The 24,695-nt window shown below is 50.3% G+C and overlaps 1 long non-coding RNA gene across 1 annotated transcript; it reads left to right on the plus strand.

The window, feature by feature from the left end:
* The first annotated feature begins 10,907 nt into the window (after positions 1 to 10,907).
* Positions 10,908 to 19,515, plus strand: LOC124085735 (uncharacterized). The gene is made up of 3 exons (XR_006849537.2): positions 10,908 to 11,060; positions 15,953 to 16,041; positions 17,672 to 19,515. It is a non-coding gene; the product is annotated as an uncharacterized LOC124085735 (long non-coding RNA).
* The last annotated feature ends 5,180 nt before the right edge of the window (positions 19,516 to 24,695 follow it).

The raw sequence follows: 24,695 nt of genomic DNA on the forward strand, positions 1-24,695 counted from the left end.
GCACTTGGCTGCCTCGTGACCATGGTCCCCTGATGGGCTCCAGCAAAGTTACAACTCTGTAGATGAATTGTCTTTTTTGCATGACTGGGATGAGTGCCATGTTCTCTTACTTGCTACACTCCAAGCAGAAGTGGAATTCAATGTTCATAAATGTTTTAAGATCATTATTTCATTTTGTTCCCATATTCTAACTACAGACGTCTGGAAGTCTCCAGATAATATCATCTCTACAATACCTCTGAAGAAAATGAGGTATGAAGTCTAAAGTTACAAAACATGTGCAGAATCTGTATGCTGAAAATTACAAACTGTGGATGAATGTAATCCAAGGATATTCTCAATAAATGGAGGAATAGATGGAGGGGCACTGTGTTCACGGAAGACTTAACAGAGTGAAGGTGTCGGTTCTCCCCAAATTGATCTAGATTTTTAGTGCAATCCCTGTAAAAATCCCAGAAAGGTTTTTCATGTAGACATAGGCAAGCTGATTCTAAAATTTATAAAGGAAGTCACAAGCCCTAGAATAATAAAGCCCAAAAAAATAAAGTAGGAGACATTACTGTACTTGATATTGAGGATTACTATGTAGCTACAGAAATTCAGACAGTGCAGTTCTGGCAGAAGGGCAGACACACAGAGGAGTGGAATGGAGTACAGAAATCCAAAATAAACCTACATAAATATGCTCTATTGATTTTCTTTTTCTTTTTTTCTTTTTTGGTACCAGGGATTGAACCCAGGGGCACTTAACCACTAAGCCACACCCAGCCCTTTCCATTCTTTCATTTTGAGACAGGGTCTCACTGAGTCGCTTAGGGGCTTGCTATGTTGCTGAGGCTGGCTTTAAACTCTGAATCCTCCTGCCTCAGCCTCCTGGACTGTCGGGATTACAGGCCTGCACCACCTCGCCTGAGGAAAGGGAACCTTTCAACTAGAGTGATGGCACAACTGGACATCTGTAGGCAGAAAGTATACAACAAAAAAGTCTCACATGTGACCCCAAAATGAACTCAAAATGGACCACAGACTTAAATGTAAAATATTTAAAAAAAAAAAACTGTTTGAAACTTTTAGTAAAAAATAACGGGTCTACTGCTAGACAAAGAATTCTTAGGCTTGATATCCGAAGCAGGATCCAGAAAAGGGACAAATGAGCCCATCAATTTTGACCTTATCGTGAATTTTACTCCATGCAAGATTGTTTGAAATGAATAAAGATGAGCTGTAGCCTGAGAGGACATGGTTGACAAGAGACTAACATCTAGAATATTCCAAGGACTCTCAAAACTCTAGAGTAAAAAAATGATTCAATTAGAAAATGGGTAAAAGTCATGAACAGACATTTCACTAAAGAGGATCTAAAGAAGATTAGATACCAGGAAGAGGAGCTCCACACCATTAGCCATGGGGAAAATGCAAATTAAAGCCACAAAGCTCCACACCTGTCACAACAACACCTAAAAGGAAAGGTAGCAGCAGGTGCAGGTGAGATGTACGGGAACTGGGTCACTCCTATGTTGCTGGTAGCCATTCTGGTACATGGTCAATTTCTTTAAAAATTAAGCACGCCATTACCATGTAAGCCAACCCTTGTACGGTTGGGCATTTTCCCTAGAGAAATGGAAGTTGGTGTTCATGCAGACACCTGCCTATAATAGCTTATTTATGATCCAGTGGGTTAACAGTTAAGTGAAAGGTGGTGCGTCCACCCCGTGGGATACGACTTAGCTATAAAGACAACTAACTATAAATACAAGCCGCAACTTGGATGAGTCTCCACAGGCGCATGCAGAATGAAGGAAAAAAGCCAATTCTCAAAGGTTATTTGCAGTACGATCTTATTTATATCACATTTTGAAGGGACGGAATTATGGCAATTGAGAACAGATCACTGCTTTCCAGAAGTAAGGAAGGGAGTAGGAGGGCAGAGCAGGGAGAGCCAATGGGTTTTTGAAGGATGATGCAGGAGGTCCTTGTGTTCTGTGTCCTGAGCATGGTGGACAAACTTTCGCCTTGCTGGTCCCTTCTCATTCTCTAGGATGCAGCTCAATGTCATCTCGGTTCCAAATCTTTCCCTCCTTGCAATATCCAAGCTATTTTAATAGTTTCTTTTTGAAGGTGAGTGTGTACAGATCAGAGAGGTCAGTCACCGTGAAGAAATATGTTACGTATAATGAGTGCAGGTGAAATCAGGGGAGAAACGTGGCCAGGGCTGCCGAGGACGGTGGGAGCCACAGCAAGGTCAGACCAGGGGAGCATGACCAGGCTGGCCTTCAGGGCTCCCTCTGGGCTCTGCCAATTGCCTGGGGAGTGCTGGGTTGGAGTGCGTGAGGCCAGGGTCTATGGGGCAAGAGGAGGGAAGAATCCACAGGCCTGGGGGGGGGGGGGCGACTGGACACAAGAGTCAAGTGCACATGGAGTTGGGGGTGCCTTGGTTTGAGGTTTGAAAGGATCAGGCTGCTTCTAACAGGAGGCCCTGAATGAGCCTGTCTTTATAAGGCTTGGATTATTATTGATTATTATTCCTGCAGTGAATTAAAATGTTCAGAACTCTGTTCTGCAAAGGAGTCTCTCCTGTTCCCAGTCAGGTGCCATGGTGGCCATGGGGGTACCCTGCGCACATCCTTCCTTCGGCCCATGTTGGAAGCGGCCCGTGGATGGTATCATAGTCACCCAGCACTTCTGCATCCCTCTACTGAAGCACATTCTCGGGCCAGAGCCTGTGTGGCCGGCTTAGGGGGCAGCTGGATGTCTGGGGAGTCTACACCCGCATTCTGAAAGCTGGGAGGTGGGCAAATAGCCCAGCTTCTTGCCGTGGGACAGCTCTGACACAGGCTTTGCATGGGATTCCCCAGTGACTGGAGCCCCAGTCGCCCCCAGGAGCCCACTGCTCAACCTGCCCTCCCTGGGTCTCCTCCTAAAGAAACTGCCTGCACCCCAATCTGCCTCAGGGTCTGCTTTCACCCCGAAGCAAGGTGAAAAATCAAGAGATGCCAGGGTCACCCATGCCACCTTCACCCCCTAGAGCTGCAGGCTTCTTCTGTCCATACGAAACCCAGAGCTGATGTGGGCACAGCACTTACCACAGTCTTTGTGGGCACAACCAGAAAACCAAGATGGGGTGAAGGAGAAGCAGGCCCTCTTTTTACTGTTTTAATCAAAGTCAGCGGTTGGTGGCCCTTGGGGACATGCCAGCAGCATAAGCTTTGTTTGGGTTGCTTGGCCCTGGAGGGAGGGGCCAGCTTGCCTCAGGGCCTTTGCACCTGCAGGTTCTGTGCCTGGGATGTTTTCTCTAAGACATGCTCAAGTCCAACTCTCGCACTTCATCCAGGTCTCAGCTCCACTACCATCTCCTCAGAGAGGCAGCTTTGACCATGGAATCTGAAATACACCCCCTTCTCTTTCATCCTGTAGTCTTTGCAACTCTTGGCATTATCAAAATCCATTTTATTGAGGTATAATTTACTTACAATAATACACACGCATTTAAAGTGTACAGTTAGCCAGGTGCAGTGGCCAAGCCTGTAATCCCAGCAGCTGGGGAGGCTGAGGCAGGAGGATTGCCAGTTCAAAGCCAGCCTCAGCAAAAAGCCAGGTGCTAAGCAACTCAGTGAGACCCTGTCTCTAAACAAAATACAAAACAGGGCTGGGGATGTGGCTCAGTGGTCCAGTGTCCCGAGTTGAGTCCCCGGTACCCTCCCCCTCAAATAAAATAAAGTGTACAGTTAGATTCATTTTAATCAATACATGGAACCACCACACAATCAACGTTTCTGTCGCCCCAGAGGTTCAGCGAGATGGCTCAGGCACTCAGGGACCTGCTCCTCACGAACGGCTTAACCTTCCTTTTTCACACGTCCTCTTTCCTATTTGATTTCTTTGACTCAGCACAGCGCTGTTGAGGTTCAGGACGCCGTGTGTGTCGGTGGCTTGTTCCACTTTATTGCCGCGCTGTATCCTGTTGCATGGATACGCCAGGTCACTCAGGCACTCTCCTACTGATGGACACCTGGGCTGTTTCCAGTATTCAGCTATGAGGAATAAAGCAGCTAGGAACCTTCACCTGCAAGTATTTGTGTAAAAGCAGTGTCAGGCCATTTCCTGTCGATAGTAACACAATAGCACAGAATGGGAAAACGTGTGTGCATGTGTGCCAATGTGTTTGTGTTTTAAAGGTCTATTTTGGCTCACAGTTCTAGTTCAAGGTCAAGGTCAAGGGGCTGCATCTGGTGGTGACCTTGTTGGTAGAGTCCCAATGTGGCACTGGGACAAGGTGAAAGACCTCCCCTACTGGCTTCTATAGCAGACCCATTCTTGGGGTACACTATTTTTCCCAGTAACCACTCAGGATATGAATGGAGTGAGTTCTTCATGAGGGCAGAGCCCTAATTACCTCTTAAAAGTCTCACCTGGTCCCTTCTCCTAATATCTCACAATGAAGATGACATTTCAACACGAGTCTCAGAGGGGACAAACCACACTCGAACCGCGGCACTTGGGGCTGTGTTTTTATTCTTTTGTGTGTGCCGAGCACCAGTTAGCTTTATGTTACCCATTTACTTATTGCTTTTAGGGACGTCACCCACGGAGAGGCAGGGACTCTGCACCCAGCCTATGCCGGTGCCCAGTGGCGCGCGGTGGGCGCTCAGCAAGTCCTCACAGAATGAATAAAAGCCAGCAAGCCTGATTTTCAAATCTGGGGGGTCACACCTGCACCCCCTCCCCAGCCGCAGGCTCCTGCTGGGGTCCCTTATGTGGGGGCGGGGGTGGGGACAGCTGGACACTTTCCTGAACCCTGAAAGAGCTGAGAAAAATCTCAACATGGCCACGGGTTCCGGAATGTGGGGGGTGACTGTGTGTCTTTATTCCACCCGTTGTCCCGAGGGCTCCCTGGGATGTGGAGGTGGGGCAGTGGCCCCCTCTCTTTTGCCTGTCGCATGGGGGTGTTTATGCAGGCCCGACCCTCCCCCTTTCCTCCCCATGCTCCCAGGGGCCTCCAGGACGCACACAGAGCGGGACATCCCGGCCTGCAAGTCCAAGGTCCGCCCCAGTCCTGAGTCATCTTCCTTGTGCCAACGGTCGCGCTGCGTCCCGCACTCCCGGGACGCTGGGAAGTGGCATTGTGTCCCTTTTTCAGGGTGGTCTTGAGCTCTGAGGCCGGTGGGTGTCGGTGTCAGTGTCGGTGAACCCCGCGCCCCGTGAGCCCGGGTACCAGGGGGCGCTGCGCCCTAGGGAGCCTGCTTCTCCTCCGCGCTCGGACAGCGCCCGCCTCGCTCCAGCAGGGGGCGCCGGCGCTCCGCTGAGAGGCCGCGGCGGGCAGGAGGCGGCGAGCGGCGGCCTAGACTCCCTCCTGGACTCCGGGGTTCACAAGGGGAAACTGAGGCCCCGGAAGGAGAAAGGCAGCCACGCAGATCTCAAGTCCCAGTCCAAAATTTCACCGCAGCAGACTCTCTCTAGACTTAATGAGGGTGGGGAGGGTCTCTAGGAAATAGAGTGGAAGTGCTGTGCTCTAACCCGGCGACTCACACTCCCTCAGAGGCAGGGGCATGGACTCAATGATCTCCCAGACCCCTATTATTAGGTGCTAGCAAGTGTGTGAATCAGGGGTAAGTGAAATGTGCAGAGAAAGACTGGGGACTTGCCACCCTGGGGGCTGCTCAATGTGAGGGAGTGGCTGAGGGTCTGTTTCTTCATCTGTAAAATGGGTATGCAGGGAAACAGGCCTCTCCAGTTCTCTCCTTTTCTTTCTGATTCATCCTCTCTCAGTCCCGAGGCTAAGAATTGGCTGGACCCACACCCAGAGGACTCCATCCTTGCAACACATCCACCCCCAGCCCCTGCTCATTCCTGGACCCACTTACTTAGATAAGGGGATGCTCATCAGGACAAGGGCATGCATGTTCAGTACCTAAGCAGCCCGACTTCCAGTGATGAATTGGGCCAATTAAATATTGCCTTCTTAGGGGCTGGGGTTGTGGCTCAGTGGTAGAGTGCTCACCTAGCACGTGCAGGGCTCTGGGTTCGATCCTCGGCACCACATAAAATAAAATAATTGTATTGTGTCCAACTACAACTAAAAAACAAATATTAAAAAAATATTGCCTTTCATCCTTTCAGGACCCACTGTGTGTCCTACCATGTGCTGAGCACTAGGGACAAAGCCACAAACAGAAAAACTGAGTCCCTGCTCCCAGGGACCTCCCCACTCAGGGGAGGTGCAGGGAGACAGTTCAACAAGTAACCATCAGACAAACAGATAATTGCCAATGGTGGTAAGTGCTGCAAAGGAAGCTCAAAAAGGCAGAGAGACGAATAACAGAGAAGGGGGGCGGATCGTAGCGGGAGCTATCGGGGAGGTCCTTCTATTGAGGCAGCTTTTAATCCATGAACTGAAAGAGGAGAGAGACCAGCCATACAAAGGCAGGGCAAGTGGAAGGGGTGGAATCAGCCAGGGAAAATGACCGGATTCATTGAAAAAAAAAAAAAAAAAAAACACCAAAATCTCTGCTGGCCGCTGGTGGAGCGAGCGCTGGGCAGGGTCTGAATGGAAGCCAGAAAAACCAGGGAGGAGGCCATCGCTGTAATTTCAGGGGCCGGGTGGGTGCTGGGAGCTCAGAGCAGGTGGAGGGTGCTAGGTGGATTTCCCATCAGGGCTGCTGGTGGTGCTGTGGGGTGCCAGGTAGGGATCAGGAGGAATGCTGGGAGATGCCTTGAAAACCGGGGTGGGGCCATGTGCCTTGGCCATGTGGAGAAGGATGAGGAAGGCCGGTTGGGAAGTGGCCCAAGTTAAGAAGTGCTGGTGGGGATGTAGGGTCCCAGCACAGGGTCCCCCCTCTTTCTCTCTCCCCTGCCTTTGGGAATGGGTTCTGGTTCTGAGCTCAAGTGTGAAGTTCCCCACACTCGCCCTGGAGCTTTGGGAAACCTGATCTCTGGACCCGGATCTCCTGCCTCAGAAGCTTACAGCGGCCGACTCAGCCCATCTGGGCCCAATGGGAGCCTCTGCCCCAGAGCTCAGGATTTCTGTTCCCATGAGGACTCTTGGTGACCTCTGTCCTCCTGTTCCTGGAGGCCAGACCCAGGGGAAGGTGGAGGCAGTGGGGGAAGTTCTCAGGACAAACAGGCAGAGGCCGCTGGAGTCAGAGATGCTAAGGATGCCGGAGAAGAAAAGCCACTTTTTAATTTTGACCTCATTTCTCAATTTTCCCAGCAACCAAGGAAAACCTTACTTTGCCTCCTGGAAGTGGCAAGCGGGCACGGAGGGGCAAAACAGGACACAGAGGCTGATCTCCCTGCACTGGCTCCTTGCAGGGGTGGAAGGGCAGGGTATGTGGAGCCGAGGCCACCAGAGCAGCCTGGCTTTTCCTACACCCATCCTACCAGTGAGTCTCAAAGGACCAAGATGTCCCTCGCCTTGGCAGGCTTGGGAGGCACACAGAACGTCCTCTCTCTGACCCTCTTCATCTGGAAGTCCTCCTTTAGGTCTCACTTTGGTGTTCATAGGGTGCACGGAGACCAGAGCAGGCCTCTCTTTCCACACCCTGGACATGTCTACCCTGCAAGGCAGGCCTACAGTCTCCTTTTACAGATGAAGTCATTAGGGTTCAGACAGGTTAAGCAGCTTGTCCAAGGTCACCCAGCAAGCATAGGGCCTTGAATGGTGGCTGCAGCAGTGACAGGAAACAATGCCCCCAAATCCTTTGTTACAACCCAATGCCACTTAACACCGAAACTACGGATACCCAAAAGGATCAGATGAATCATCTCAAAGGACCAAATAAATGCCAACGCTGGGGGTAGGCAGGAGGTAGGGGCTCTGTTTTAGACCCCGTACCCACTGGGCCCCCGAGGCCTCCCTCAGCTGCATGACCCCTCCCTTTTGCCAAAGTCAGCTGTTTCTCTGTCCCTGGAAAATGCCTCTGAAATGTCAATTGTGGGCCCCCTGCCTCCTCCTGCAAGTCGAGTAGCAGCTCAAATATATTATACATATTAAAAGAATATATTCTCTGGCAGCCCTGAAGGGGATAATGAAACCTATATATATATATCTATATATTTATACACAATGGATTGGCTCCGAACGCTCTGAATACCCTCCAGCTGTGGCAACCCTTTGAAATATGACCCTGGAACAACGCCTCCCCCGCTGGCGGCTGGCGGGAGACATTAAAGATTTAAAAAAAGGGAAGGAAGGAAGGAGAGGAAGGAGAAGAAGGAGGCAGCTGCCTTTGCCTTTGGCTGTGCAGCGGCAAACTGTGTTTAAATATTAAAACCACCCATCACCGGGCCCAGCTGTCCGCCCCCTTCAGTGGCCTGGGTCTGCGCCAGGGCCTCCCGTGGCTCACAATGGTTGGAGGCTGCAGCGCAGATCTGAGCTCCCGCCCCAGGGATGGGGGGAGTGGGGGGGCTCCTCACTTCTCACACTCTGGGCTTGTCCAGGCTTGGCTGGGAAAGCCCCCCCCCCACCATGTGGGAAGGGGGCGGAGAATCTGCTGGATCCCAGGTAGAGATGGAGCTTTGGATCCTGACTCTGATGCGCCAGCTTTGGGGCTGTGTACGTGCCCTTGTCATTGGGGAAGTTGGGCTCCATCTCACGTCTGCAATCTTCTCACTTGTGTTATAAGAGGTTTGGATAGGATGGTGGAATTTCAGGAGTCTAGGAACCACCTGAAATCACATGCATCCTTGGGGTGGGGTCATTGGCCCCTCTCTGAGTGAGCAAAACCTCTTCTTCCTTCCTTCCTTCCTTCCTTCTTTCTTTCTTTCTTTCTTTCTTTCTTTCTTTCTTTCTTTCTTTTTAATCTCCACACTTGCACTTTAGGGTTCCTGGCAGGATCTGGTTACCTCTGGGTCCCCGGTTCCTGAAGAAGAGGCACTGTGCAAGCGTTCATTAATGATCAGAGATACAGGAAGATGCACCTTGTCCCAGGTATATAATTAAAGGTGATCAGAAGAGACCAGGAGACTGAAGGAGCTATGTGGGGGGATGCTCTAAGGGAGATTTCAGCATTTGGTGGGGCCTGACTGTGAGGTCCTTCCAACCCCAATTTTGGATAGTCTTAATTTTCTATGATTGACAGCTATATAGACCCTCAGCAGTGACTAGGGAAAGGCGAGGATGAGTGGTTTGGGGCTTCTGGATGCCCTAGGAGAGATGCACGGCTTTGCCTTCTAGGAATCTTCTTGGCGACTGTGGGCATCTTGCCACCTTGAGTGAATGCCAGGATTTAAAGATACGTATTTTACTGCGCCCTGAATGCAAACCAAATAGTTCATCTCCTCAAATGAAAAGGCGGGGATTTGTTCCTTCTCTGGAGAAGCCGGCGGGGCTGGACTCACTGAGATAAAAGGTCTCCTGCATGATCTCTCTGAAGGGTTCGCCAGGGGAATTTTGCCTACACCAGACTAGGATATTTGCTCACGCAGTGGAATCAAATCTCTGCCTAAGATTGGAGTCCCCTGACTGGAATACTCCAAGTCTAAGATCTGGGAGTCTGAGATTTCAGGATTCCAGAATCAAAGGTTTCTATGACTTGAAGTTTCTGAAAGTCACCATATCTAAGCCCCTGTAAGTCAAGAGCCCTTTAAAAGGAAGGTTAAAGGGCAGATGAGGAAGGGACTTTCTCTGGAGGATGTGTGTTAGGGTGCAGGTGCTCAGACTTGGCTGTGACACCTGTTTTTATTCCTAAGATAAACCACCTACCCACAGAAATCTGCAACAAAACAACAACAAAAATGTGCAGAAAGTAAAGTGATCTAGTTATTTTTCAACTTAGACAAATGCAAAATACTTTCCATATGTCTAGATGGGGCCAAGACTCACAGGGAAGTTGGGGAAGGGGTGGCATCCCTTGTGTCCTTGTAAATCCCCTCTCCAGAGGGTTCTGCTGCAGTGACCAGTGTCTGCCAGCTGCCCTGGTGAAACACTTCCACCATGGTCCACTCGAAGTTGCCAACCGTTTGACAACTTGTTCTCAAAATTCCTGAAACTTGGGGCTGGGGCTATAGCTCAGTTGGTAGAGTACTTGCCTCCTATGCACAAGGCCCTTGGTTCCATCCCCCCCGGGGGGAGAATTCCTGCATATTTAACACCTCACCTCCTGTGACTTAGCCAAAGCTAGCTTCTGTGATTGGAGCTATGGAGTTGTGACAATGGGGACAGTTCACATAGGAAGAGCCGCTGCAGACACAATTGGGAGGTGAGGACCATGGGGTAGGGCCAGGGCTGCCTTTTCACCTGGTCTCCCCTCTGCGAAGGCTGGACATTTGTCTATGCCTTCACTCTGTTCTTAAAGATTTATGCAAAGAAGATATCATTGCGCTCATTTTATAAATGAAGAAATTACGACCCAGAGAGATGAAGCCACCATTGGACTCTGTATCCCCAGGTTCCGCATCTTTAGAATAAAAAATATGCAGATCAAAAATACTCAGACAAAGGCTGGGACTGTAGCTCAGCGGCAGAGCACTTGCCTCACATGTATGAGGCACTGGATTCGATCCTTAGCACCACATAAAAATAAACAAATAAAATAAAGGCATTCTGTCTATCTACAACTATCAAAAAAATTTAAAATATACTCAAACAAAATAAAAGAAGAATTTTTTAAAAACCCAAACCACACAAAAAGCGCAACACAACAAGAAAAAAAAATACAATATACAAATGATTTACATAGCATTTACATTGCGTCGGGTATTATAATCTAAAAGGTCTTAGTATTATACATTATAAAGTATATGGGAAGATTGCCGAGGTTCTATGCAAGTACTATGCCGTTTGATACAAGGGACTTGAGCACCCGAGAATTTTGGTCTCTGGTGGGGGTGGGGCTTTGGAACCGTCTCCTGCAGAGACTGGGGTTGACTGTATTTGTTTGCAGTCACATAGTTGCCAGGAAATAAAACGATAGTAGCTAAAACAGGCTGAGCTTCCACTCTGAGCCAGGTCCCTGCTAGACAGCTGGGCTCCTTGCTTAGGTCCCGATCCTGGAAGCAGATTCTGATTTGTTGCTGTGCAAGAGATTCCTTTTGAAGGTGTCCCTGGGTACAGAGACTGACTGGTAAGCGGGGGCAGGTGCGGGGAGCTGGGCAAGGCGTGGTGACTTCAGGCAGTGTCTCCTCCATCCAGGGAGCTGTGCATGGAAAGAGTATCTCAGGAAATGTCCCTCCTGGAGGGGACAGAGCTGGGCTTTCACACTCCCACATCACCAGCCCCTAGCTCTGGGCCACCCCAGGGCTGCATGAACTCCCAGGGACTTCAAGGTGCTCTAGTCCCAGGTCAGGCCTCTGAGTAAGGCTGCTTTTGAGCATCAGATCACAGAGGACCTGGGAACAGACACACTCAGGGTTGAGCGGCAGTGACAGGGCAAGCTCACTCTGCGTGGAGTCCACGTGTAGCTGATGGCCGCAGGTGAGGCTCTGAGTGCTTTGAAGATGGGAAAATGAGGCACAGAGAGGTGGCAAAACCAGCCCAGAGTCACCCAGCTGGTGAACGTCAGGGCCAGACAGAGTCCTGGCGGAGCTGAGGCTCCTTCCCAGTTCCTACTGTCCTCCGGGAGGAAGTGGGGATGGTGCCTGGTGGGGGGGACGGTGGGGGGAGGCTGTCAGCAGGAAGGGGGAGAGGGTGAAGAGACCTGTTTGGACAGAGGAAGAAAAGGAGAGAGTTAGAGAAGGAGAGAGAGAGAGAGTGAGGGGAGAGAGGGGGAAGAGAGAGAGAAGGAGAGAGAGGGAGGAAAAGGGGAGGAGGACCACAGAGGAAGTGCCGCGTGGGGGTGAGGAAGGGGTCCACACAGGGCTCTCCTCCCCTCCCCAGAATACCCTGGGCGCAGTTCTCGGAGCCTGGGTCTTTGTACACTGGGTGAACAGAGGCACCTGTGCCCTCAGGGCGCTATTGAGAGACTAAGTACCTGCGGGGCCCTGGGTCCAGCGAGGCTCACCACGAGGACTGACAACCACAGCTGTTCTCTCTGCCTGGCCAAGAGGTGCCAGCTGTGGGCCCAGATGTGAGCTGGGCCTCTGGCCTGGGGGACAGGGCCTGTGAGGTGCCGAGATGGGCGGTGGCCCTGTGAGGGGACCAGCTCTGGGGCACTTTCACCCCCCCCCCCCCCCCCGGGGTGATTTATTATCCCTTTGGGGGAAATTCCAGAGTGGTCACGTGACTTCTCCGGGTCAGCCCGGCAGAGAGGAGCCAGCGGGATCTGATTCCAGGCCTCCCGGCCCCAGTGTGTGTCGGGAGTCGGGTGTTTTTCGTTTGTGCTTTTCTCTTTCTCTTCCGGGTGTGCACAGATGAACACGTAACTGACCTTCCTTTTTTCCTTCCCTCTTCATCAACATGTGTGAAGGGTCCCCCAGGGCACCCCTGTGCCAGGCAGAGGGTGTTGCAGGGGACTGAGACTGACCTGGTCTCAGGACGCTCACAGCCTGAGGGAGGAGAGAGGAACACTCGCCCCTCTGAGCACTGCAGTGCTGCCCAGGGCCCATGGGAGCGTCAAGGGGAGATCTGAGCTGAACTGGGGTCAGGAGGGCTCCCCAGAGGACTGGCTTTGAGCTGAGGAGGGTGAGTCAACAGACAAAGCAGAGGCTCCGGAGAGGCTTGTATTCACACAGGGCAGCGGCTCGTGCCAAGGCCCTCCTCAGGAGGCTCAGTAAGGAGGCTGGGTGCCTGGGGAGAGCCCAGGGGGGCAGTGGTCTTGCCCAGAGCCTGGGAGGCCTTAGGGCCTTAGTGTGCTTTTTTTTCTTTTTTTGATACCGGGGATTGAACTCAGGAGCACTCAGACACTGAGCCCCATCCCCAGCCCTATTCTGTATTTTATTTAGAGACAGGGGCTCACTGAATTGCTTAGTGCCTCACTATTGCTGAGGCTGGCTTTGAACTTGAAACTGTCCTGCCTCAGCCTCTGGAGCCCCTGGGATCACAGGCGTGTGCCCCTGCTCCCAGCCTTAGCGTGCTTTTACCAGGGAATGTCTCAGCTGCAGCACGGGGTGTGGGCTGAGCGCAGAGGGGCGCAGGAGACTCTGGGAGGCTGCCCTGTGCAGGAGGGAGGGAGACGGGCAGCTGGACAGCACAGTGGCCGCACAGACAGCACGTGGGTCTGCAGCGTGGTGGGCCTGGTGCATGCCTGCTTGAGCATGTGTGTGTGCATATCTGAGTGTGCATGTGACCTCTGTATGAGAATCTGTGTGTCTGTGTAATGCACGCTCCGGGGTGTGAAGTTGTGGGCATAGTTGTGTATTGTGTGTGCTTGCAAACGTGTATGAGTGTGTGTCTGACAGGATGGGGTGGGCGGGGGCTGGAGGCAGCCATGTGTGGCCCTGCCCACACTAGCTGATCCTCAGGCGGTGAGGGAAGCCTGGCTACCGCTGGGGTCCTTAGGTCACTGCCATTGCACTGGGGTGGGGAGGCTCCCAGGGTCTGGGGAGGTCCGGGTTGGAGGATCGAGCTGATGAATGCAGCTGGCTGGGCAGATTGGAGGCTGGGCATATACCTGGATTCCCTGGGCCTCTGTCCCTGGCTCTGTGAAAGGACCTTCAAGACCAGTGCCCAGCAAGGTGCAGGCAGCCAGACCCTTCACTATCTGCTGGTCAAACCCACCTTACACCTGAGGCCCACATTGGGCAAGGGCTCAATGCATGGTCGCCTGGTAAGTCAGTGGCCACTTGGAGCTCAGACCCCGGGCCTCCCGTGGCCGCCTGAGACTGGAATTCCGGAAGCCAGCAGTGGGCTTCCTGTTTCCCAGGTGTCACCTAGAATGCTTCAGCCTGGAGGCCTGGGGACGGTGGCCCCTGTTACCCTGGTCCATTCCCCGGGCATTTCCACAGAGCGTGAAACCTCACGGGATCCCCTCACCGGCGTCCACAGCTGGTACATTCTGCAGTAGTTCAGAGCCAAGAAGGAGCTTCCCTACCTGCTGGCCCCCACCACTGCCCAGTCAGTCCTTTGGCTACGCAAACACTTCAGGTGTGATCCTTTAAAACAAAGGTCGGTCATTTCAGGAAGGATTCGACTTTCTGTCTTGGTTGTTGATCAAAATTGGTTGAAGGGCTGCAGCTGTGGCTCAGTGGTCGAGCACTTGCCCGCCATGCGTGGGACGCTGGATTCGATCCTCAGCACCACAGACAAATAAATAAAGCAAAGGTAAAAGAAATGTTTAAAAGAACTGGGTTGGACTCTTGGTGGGGCCAGTGCATTGGAGGAGGAGTGTTCTGGGGTCGTATCAGGTCTTTGTACTTGGACGGAGGAGCCCAAGCAGGGGAGACAGGTGACACTCCAGGGAGTAAGTAGGTAAGAGGGAGAAGGAAGAAGAAGGTAAGCTGAGGCAGGAAACTGGGGCCACAGCAAACACCCTGTTAACAAACACCTCAGCTGATGCTGAGCACTCCTCAACCAAAACCTTGGTGAATACCCCAGTGAACAGGGGACACTCTAGTCAACAGCAAACACAGCCTAGTTAACTGCTAACACCTTCATTAAGAGTTTTAGCACCTCACTGAACAAGGAGCACCTAGATAGGAGCCAGCCCCTCAGCGGGAACTCGATCCAGCTCTAGGTCAGAGCAAGACGCTCCCTGAGGGGCTGCGGGAGGGGCTCCCCTCTGCTGTCCTCCGGGGGCTGCAGCGTGGGGCCTCCACTCCGGCTCCTTCTGCCTGCCTCACGCCCCACTGGCTGCTGCCTGAGCTCTGCTCTGGACCCCCGGCTCACAAAGGGAAGATGAAAGGCGGCTGGAGCGAGATGCATTATTTAACTCAGGCTCAGGCCCAGCCTCCCCAAGGGGCCTCCAGTTCCTCTTTGTGTCAGAGATGAAAGTCTAGGCAGGAGCATGGGTGAGTGGTGCCCCTTCTCTCCCCGCACCCTCCTTCCTCCTCTCTCCTCCTTCTCTCCTCTGTCCAGCTGTCTGAGTCCAGCGTGCTTCTCCCCTCCCCCACCTGGCGCTCCAACCCTCCTTCTTTCTGGATCCTCCTCTTTGCCCAGCGCCTTTCCTCAGTCTCTCTTCCTCTACTGACTTTCCCACTTCCTGTCTCTGTTTCCACCCTTCCTCCTCCTTTCCCCTCTTTTTGCCTCCCTCCTCACCTCCCTCATCATCCTCCAGATTCAACTCAAGCACCACTTCCTCCAGGAAGCCCTCCCTGACCCCCCAGGCTCTGCATATGTCCCCGTGTCTCATTCCCTCCTGGAACTGTGGTTTTTGCCTTGAGAGCCCCTACTTCTCACGAATGAGGGCTGATCAGGTCCATTACTTAGCATCTCTTTTCCCGGCAGAATGTACATCCCTTGTGTATACATTTCCCATCGTTCTATCTTGGGTTCCTGGTATTCAGTGGGTGCTTAATAATTGGTTCTGGTAACTGCCTCTCTTTCTGCTTTGTCCTGGCTGCCAAGTGCCCCAGCCAGAGGCTCCCCTGCTTGTCTTTCATCTCGCTCCTTGCTCCCCGCCCCTATACCTCCCCCTCGGTTCTCAGCCTGCTGACCTGGGACCCTCACAGTTCCCAGACTGGGCACCAGCACCAGTAAGAGACCTAGGTCCTGAGCCTGACCTGGCCCAAGAAGAGATGCTAGGCATGACCATCCTTTGCTGAAGGAATAAAAGATACAGAGAAAAAAGGCTTTGGCTTCTGGTCCCAGGCACCCCCTGCTCACCAGGCCCTGGGACCTGCACCACCCTGGACCCAGGCAGGTTTCTCCTCCGTCTGGGAAGTCGATGGGAAGATGAGGCTGCGAGACATTCCATGGGAATGTGTTCTTTGGGTCACAGAGTGCCTTGGTGGTGGCTGTGGCTATCAGATATTAGTTTGACACTTTCCTCCCATTGGGCTACCTGGCGTTAAGGGAATAAAAATTCAGTTTGCAGCCCCTGGGAGCCCAGACTGGGGGTGGGGTCCTGGGGCTGCTGGGGATTGGGGTCCAGGGAGCAGAAAATTGATTTTCTTTCTTTCCTTTTTTCTTTTTTTTTTGCAGTGCTGGAGATTGAATCCTGGGGCTCACACATGCTGGGAGAGCACTGTACCACTGAGCTACGCCCCCCGCCCTTTTCATTTTATTTGGAGGTAAGATCTGGCTAAGTTGCTCAGGCTGGGAGTAGCTGGGATGACAGGCCTGCACCACCACACCCAGCAGAGAAAGTTGATTCTTAAAATTAAATCAATTCCTGTGTGGATTATTGAGCACCTACTGCGTGCCAGTACCTATTATATGCCAAGCAGTGTGCAAGGTTCTTGGGCTCCATCAGCAAACAAAGCAGAGCTCTGCTCCTGGATTCCAGTGTGTCCTTCACCTTCCATGCATGAAGCAGCTATGCATTGAGCACCTACTGTGTGCAGGCCCAGTGGCGGTGCCAGGATAGGGCTGTGAACAAGATTGGCATGGCCCTATTCTCGCCAGCTCATGTCAAGAGTGCTCTGATTTGTCTAAGAAAGAGACTGGGGACTAGGTGACTCACCCAAGGTCACCGGAACCAGAATGTGAAGGAGCAGGATCGACACCCAGATCTGTCTGCCTTTGGGGCCCCAATCCTCTGGCACCTGGGGTTCTACCTGTCCTCTTTCCAAGTCTTGGTTTTCCTATCTGTGCTCTGAGTAACCTTGGAGACCACTCAACAGTGTGGGTCAGGAAGGAACATGGGACAGTGGAGGTGGGGGCACCGGTGCCCAGGCTCACAGCCCCTCTCAGCCAGGTCAGCTCAGCCTCTGCAGAACTTTCACTGCCTCGGAGTCCGGAGCTGGTTATTTTTGGCTCCAAATGACTTTTGCATCCATTTATTTGCTGCATTTTGATTTTGCATTCAATTTCTGGTCCATTCATGGAGTTTGCGCTACCTGGGGGACGCGAAATTGAGGCAGCCAGGAGTGTGGTTTGGACACGCTTGACAGCTCCCACTCCTTGGAGGGAGGAACGCTTGACTGACTCCACAGTGGAAGGGCTAGGGCTGGCAGCTGCTTACCACCCTGGCTCTAGCCAGAGTCAGCAGATGGGCCTGCGGAAGCTGGGCTCCTCAATGCATGCAGTCCATCTCCAGAGCCCGTGCCTTAACCTCAGAGCCTGAGAACCCAGCTCAGAGACCAGCTTCTCAGAGCCCCCCACCCTCCTCACCCCATCCTCACCCCACCCCACCCCTGTTGCCACCCTTTCCTCATCTGGAGCCCCTGTGTGCTCAGGAATTTTTGATGACTGCATCTCCACTCGGCCTTGATTTTTGCACACCTGGCTTTGTCATGAGCTACTGAGGCTCATCGAGGAGGTAGGTGGCTATGGGTCCCCAGAGCCCAGCTCAGGGCTTGACATCAAGGGTAAATACCAACCATGATCATTCTCCTCAGGCACCCTGCAGAGGTGATAGAAAGAACAAATGAGTGAGAGTTGCAAACAGACTTTGGGGTTCTGAGGGCAGGGCGGTGTGATGACACTGAGAGGTGACATGACTTGCCTGAGGCTACACAGCAATGATCAGCAAGGTCTGCCTGTCTCCCCACCATAGTGACAGGCAGGGCCTGGTCCCCTGCAGGGCTGGAGGTGAGCCAGGATGGGCTGCCTCAGTACCTCCATCCCCAGCCCACAGCCTTGGGGAGCTTGGGGGAGATGGAGCGTGCCATCTGGGGAAGGGGCCCCCTGACGGAGCCCATATATCACAGTGGCAGCTGATACGGAGAGACCAGAGTGATTTTTCTTCATGGTTTGCAGACAAATGAGGTGAACAGAAAATGGATGGCAACCTTCAGCCGCAAGAGGCCCAAGGCCCAGGGAGCCAGCTGCAGTCACTCGGGCAGCGGGGATCACAGGCAACCACCCCAGCCACCCCCACTCCCACTCCAGGCCGGGGTCCCTGGCACAGGGCGGGAAGGGAGGCAGTGAAGCTCAGGAAAGGGGTGGTGGTCGGGGAGCAGGAGGAGGGAGGGTGTGTGTGGGGGCCTCAGCTTCCCCCTGGTTCAGTTAGAGGCCAGAGACTTTGAAGAGAAGCATTAGAGTTTCAAACAACTGGGATTTCTGGGCCTCTCCTTGTCGCTGCAGAATCTTGGGGCAAGACAGAAGCTCTTTATTCTTGAGCTGATCTCAAGGGACTGGAGGGTCAAGAAAATGGACACAACCCTGGCAGAGGCCTCAGCAGCCCCAAAGGTGCATTTTTCTACTTCAAAACTGTCCTAGAACCTTGAGGCTCAGGCAGTGGAGGTCTTAGACTCTGGAAAGTTTATTTTCCTAGAAACTCAGGTGCCTCACCCTGAAGGCACTAGGGACCACTCTCCACCCACCGGCCCTGCGAGGAATGTGACTTCCTTGGTTCTTCAAGAATGCAAGGGAATTTCCACTTCCGCCCCTCCCACTCGGCTGTCTGTGCCCCCATGTTTCCTCCTCTCCGGGCTGGGTTCCATGGCCGGGGAACACCAGCCGGAGAATGGGGCTGGATCAGTGGGCCCCAAAGAACGGCTTTGTTTTCACAAGTATCATTCGAAATGTGGGATCTTAGAATCTCAAAACCACAAAACAGCATCACTTAATTCTCATCTCTAAGAGGATGGATAAATAAAGACCCGTGAAGTAATAAACAGGATGCACCAGCTATAGGTAATTCATTTGAGCCACCCGTATCGTCGTGGGTAAATCTCAAAGCCATAATGGTAAGTAGGGGGACAAAAGGCAAATTAAGAATTTGGCTGATTTGGTACCATAGATATAAATATCAAGAGCCTACCCACAGTAGGGACACACTCATGAGCATGCATTAAATAGTAAATCATGCCGGGTGGGAAACCCACACACCTACTCCCCCAGAGACTTTCCTTTTTAGAGGGGAGGGAGTTGGAGAGAAGGAGAAAGAACTGTGTGGGAAAGTAGTATGTGGAGGAGGGCCCAATTGTCCTGCAACAATTTGCTTCCTGGAAAAGGTAATAAGTGATAAAAGATGTGTATGGGTTTTGAATGCAGCTGTGATTTATGTGCGTGGGTTTGAGTCTGTCAGTTGCCTAGGAAGTTTTCTAGGGTGGGCTGAGGCTCACTTCTTTTACCTCCAATTCCATTGCTACAATTTATGTTGCTTGTAGCTGGGGTCTGTTCCTGCTCACTGCAGGGGAGCTTTGCACTGAGTCAAGATACCAGAAGAGGCAGATCCCCAGACCTCTCAGACTCTGCTGGTGGAGTGCAAATTGATACAACTACATGGGAAATCAGTTTGGCAGGATCTCATGAAACCCAGTCGTCTGCAATTCCACGCCTAAGGTCAATCCCCAAGAGAAACCCATACATACATACATATATATCTACACACACACACACACCAGCAAACGTGACCGGAATGCTCATAACAGCTCTGCCCGCAATAGCAAAAACCTGGAAATAACCCAAGAGTGGATGAATACATTTACTTTCTGACAAAATAAATTTTTAAAAAGAAATAAATGTTAAGAACTGAAGCAGGTCAGGCATACTTTTAATATAAGTTAAAACTGGAGAGAGGGCACATTGGGCTGAATTATATTATTCTTTGGGTGTTTGAAGGAACTCATAATAAAAAGAGATGGCATTTTTTAAAATCCTGAGTTGTAGCATCTTGGACTTGGAAGACCTGGGGTCTTTGGTGTCGGGAGCGGGTGGAGGTGATCTGGTACCTGGGCAGCCCCCAGCCCTTGACTGTGTGCTCCCTGCAGCGGGATGGCTCAGAGTGGAAGTTGAGCGCAAGCCCAGGGTGAATTGGGTGGAGACATAGACATAACCCTCACCTTTAGATACTGCACACAAGGAAGGGAGATGGCCTGATGTGGCCCAGGGAGAGCTGACAGCAAGGCAGGGGGACCACGAGGGGCCCCAGTGGCTGTTAAAGTGGTGCCAGGTGCCCTGCTGGGAGCACCGCCAAAGGCCTGAACAGTTGTCCCCGAGCAGAGTGTGGTGTGGAATCCATCCTGACAGGGACACGGCAGGCCCAGGCCATTAGGCCAGAAAATGTTCTTCCCCCAGCTCTTCCTCCAGAAACTTGTCCTGTTCACCAAGCCCCTTTCTGGCTTATGATCCGGTCCCCCTACCCCTCTGGGTCATCTGTCCCACATTTCTTATTTTATCTTGGGATGTTGGAAGTCAACCCCAAGGTTCACACATGCCAGGCAAGTGCTCCGCCACTGAGCTGTACCCCAGCCCCCTTCTCTTTATCAGCATGTTTCAGGCAGATGCATTCCTGAACACAGGTCCCTGAGCCTACCTGTGCGTGTGCCTGGTCTGTGCACACGTGTCTACTTCCCCCTCGGTGAGTCCATGTTGCGCCATCCTTATTGCCAGATGTCAACCAGCCCCTTCCTGCTTTCTGCTCCCCTCTCCCTCCCTCCTTGCTCCAGGTGGCAGCAGCAATAGCTGGGGTGGGGAGATTCTACAACCTGGAGCCGTCCCTGCCACCCCACAGCACAGATGAACACGTGGGAGTCATTGGCAGGTGTGTATGCCCGTACCTGTAGGCTCCTGGATCAAGTGTGTGCACATGCAGATGTGTGCACATACCCTATTTTGATTTATGTTCATTCTATTTTTTGCTTGAGTAATACTTGGACATGATGTAAACAAAATTTGACACAATGCAAAATGATCCATAAGAAAGTCTTGGGGCTGGGATTGTGGCTCAGAGGTAGAGCACTCCCCTAGCACGTATGAGGCACTGGGTTCGATCTTCAGCACCACATTAAAAAAAAGAAAATAAAGATATGTGTCCATCTATAACTAAAATATATATGTGTGTGTGTGTGTGTGTGTGTGTATATATATATATATATATATATATATATATATTTTTTTTTTTTTTTTTTTTTTTTAAAGAAAGTCTATGCTTCAGGTTCTGACTTCTAGACGGGTGGAGTAAGGAATTCCCCAAATCTCTTCTTCTATAAAAGCCATGAGAACACTGGAAAAACTCTTGAATACACTTTTTTTGAAATGTGGAAATTAACTAAATGCTTTACAACAAACTGAGAGAAAAGGGACTCTCTAAGCCCCTTCTCAACACACCTCCCCCCATGCATTGCCTCCATCTGCACCCTTTGTAATACCCTTTAAAACAAATGGGTGACATGCATGTTTCCTCCAGTCCTGCAAACCTCCCTAGCAATCTAATCAAACCTGGTGGGGGTGGGGGGAGTTTGTGGGAACCCTGATTTATGGCCAATCAGAAATGTAGGTGACAACCTACTACTGTGACTGGCATCTGAAGTCGAGGGCATCTTGAGGACTGAGTCCTAACCTGTGGGATTTGACACTAGCTCAAGACAGAGTCAAAAACTGAATTGAATTAGAGGACTCCCAGTTGATGTCCATGTGAAGAATTGTGGGGAGAAATCAGCACACCTTTTGGTGGCCAGGAGCACAGAAATATTCTGTGTTGTCAGAATGTCGTAGGAGAAATTGACATTTTTTCCTGTATCACAAAAGCCAAGAGTCTTGCAACCATAATAACTGTGAAAACCAGCAGCCTAGAGGGGACAGAACAGGTTTGGAGTTTCCCAAATATTCCATCCCCAGAGAGCTGTCATTACTTGACCTGTCTGGCAGCTCACTGAGAAGCTTCCTCTCAAAGATTCGTCTTTATTGTACCTGAATCAGAACTTACACTGTGAAACCCACTCTATCCCCAAGGACATTTGCTGAAAACCACCAGTGGCAACTGTTTAACATCATGGCTGTCTGAGATAGTATTAACCAATACTTCAGGCTAACTTTCTTTCTTCTTTTTTTTTTTTTTTGAGGAATGGGTGGAGGACTTAGAAAAGCTCCAACCTATTCCCAGTAATCTAGAAGATCATGTCCATGTGTGTGCCCAGGAAAGGCATGAAAAGGCTACAGTCCTCCCTCTCTGACTGACCTGAGTCTTTCCAGATAGGAAGTAAAAACTAAGGCGGATTGTTTTTTTTTTTAGTTGTAGATGGACACAAAATCTTTATTTCACTTTTATGTGGTTCTGAGGTTTGAACCCAATGTCTCACGTGTGCTAGGCGAGCACTCTACCACCGAGCCACAACCCCTGTCCCCTAAGGCAGAGTTTTAAACTCTCCCAGCACACACACAGCTCCTGGGCAAAGGTTGTAAGATTTGTTGGCTTTAGGCATTTAAGAAAATCTTTGTCTGATCACTAAGCTCACTAAAAAAGAAACTTCCATGGGCAGACATGACGAAGAATACAGACTTCCCAGAATTGGTCTGGGAAAGTCAGCAAGCAAGCAAACGTCAGCAGCAACAACTACAACAAACAGAAAAACTATAAGCTTATAAACTCTAGGGGGGTGCACTGACTTCTAGGGCCCCATGATGTATTATCTGAAGTGTACAGTTTAAAATAAAATAAAGAGAACATGCAAAGAAACAGGAAAGCATGTCTTATACAAAGGGGGGAAAGCAGCCAACAGAAACAAACTGTTCCTGAAGAAGCCCGATCTTGAACTTTAAGAGTTTAAACCTGCTGTTTTAAATATGATCAGAGAACTGAAGAAACATATGTCTAAATGATTGAAGAAAAGTGTGGGAATGATGTCCTACAAATAGGGAATATCAACAAAGAGAAATTATTTTTTCAAAAAGTAGATATTCTAGAGTTGAAAAGTACAATAACTGAAATGAAAAATTCTTTCCATAATGGATGGAATGACTATATAGAAGATCCAGAAGAAAAAAAGATGTGAACACTATGGGCTAGCTGTGCCTAAACAACATCTGTGGACTATTTCATCCAACAACATCATTCATTTCAAGGACTCATGGAACATTCTCAGGACAGATGATATATTAGCTCACAAAGCAAATCTCATAAGTTTAATAAGAGAATTTGAATCGAACAAAATATCTTTTCTGACCACGTGGAATAAAATTAGAAATCAATAATGAAAGAACTTTGGTAAATTCACAAATAAATGGGAATTAACACAATACTAAATAATTGATGAGTTAAAGAAGAAAACTAGAAAAATATTTCCAGATAAATAAAAATGAAAATCCAACACACCAAGACTTACTGACTCCTGATGCACAGCTTACAGGAGATTTTATAGCTATGAATTAACCAATATTTAAAAAAATAAATGATGACAAATCAGTAACCTAACCTTCCCCCATTAAGACATTAGAAAAAGAGGTCTGGGGTTGTGGCTCAGTGGTAGAGTGCTCGCCTGGCACGTGTGAGACACTGGGTTTGATCCTGAGCTTCATATAAAAATAAATAAATAAAATAAAGGTATTGTGTCCATCTATAACTAAAAAAATATTTAAAGACATTAGAAAAAGAGCATTAGGGATGGGACTCAGTGGTGGAGAGCTTGCCTAGCATGCATGAGGCCCTTGGTTTAATCCCCACCACCACCACCACAACAGAGAAATTAGAAAAAGAAGAAAAACAAAATTAATTTAAAGTGAGGAGAATGAATTATTGAAATGAATTAATAAATATCAGGGATGAACTAAATAAATGAAGATGCCACTAGGTTGGGAATAATAATAATAATGAACCACAGAGGGTGTTGGTGAGGATTTGGAGAAACTGGAAGCCTTGTACATTACTGATGGAAATGTAAAATTGGTCAGCCTCTTGGGAAACAGCTGGTCAGTTTCTTGAAAGGTTAGACATAAAGTTATCATCTGGCCCAGGAATTCTGATCTTGGGTCTGACAAGACAAATGCAAACACATTTTCACAGAGAACTTGTTCATGTATGCTGTTAGCGGCATCCTTCATAATAGCCCAAGGGGGGAAACGACCCGAATATCCATCAGCTGCTGAATGGGCAGACACACTGTGGTATGTCCACAGGCCACAGTGTCATTGAGTCATGAAAAGGAAGATGGTGATAGGTGCCACAAACGATGGCCCTTGACACCATTATGCTAAGTGACAGAAGACGCGAAAGGCCATACACTATACGATTCCATTATAGAGATCCCGCATAAGGAAATCTATGGGAACAGGAAGAAGGTTAGTGGTTGCCGAGGACTAGAATCGGGGGGAACTGGCGTGTGGCTGCTAATGGGTCTGGCCTTCTTTTTGGGGTGATAAAAATTTGGGGGGTTAGATAATGGTGATGGAGGTGCACCTTTGTGAATGTGCTAAGGATGCTGAACGCACGCTTTAAAGGGTGGATTTTATGGCATGTGAATCCTATCTCAGTAAAGAGATTGTTCAAATCTTTCCCACGTCATTTCCTCCATTTCTCACGCACACCCTTCGGAGACACACTAGCCCCATGGCCGCACATATGTGGACATAATATTTCATTATATGGAAGACTCCTCCAGTGTGATGTTATGTGTGTATCCTAATCCTGTCCTTCCCTATGGTCCCTTTTGGACAGGCCCCACCTATGCTAATGGTGCTCTGTGTTTCTGTCTAAGGTGTCACCTGGGTGTGCTGAGCCTGGAAATGAGGGGCATTCAATGCCCAGGAGTGGCTCTCCCTCCACCAGCGAGAAACACCCTAATTTCCTTGATTCTGAAGTGTGTTCCACATGGTCTCTTAGGAGAACTGGGCATCAACAGAACCGAGTCCCAAGGACCCCTGGTGGCAACTCACTCATGAGTTGAGTCTCCTGCTTTCCGGAAGAGTTAAAGTGTGAACACGTGTACCTCTGTGCTTTCCGGTTGAGAACTGGCGTGGGTGTGTCTGCACACCTGCCATTGCTTGTGCACACCTACATTCCAGTGCAATGTGCCCATCACTAGCTGGTGAGTGGCAAAGGGTCCACGCACGTGGAGCTACT

The sequence above is a fragment of the Marmota monax genome, unplaced genomic scaffold, assembly GCF_021218885.2.
Source record: "Marmota monax isolate L192 unplaced genomic scaffold, Marmota_monax_Labrador192_F-V1.1 WCK01_AAM20220418_F8-fsc00014, whole genome shotgun sequence".
NCBI lineage: Eukaryota > Metazoa > Chordata > Mammalia > Rodentia > Sciuridae > Marmota > Marmota monax.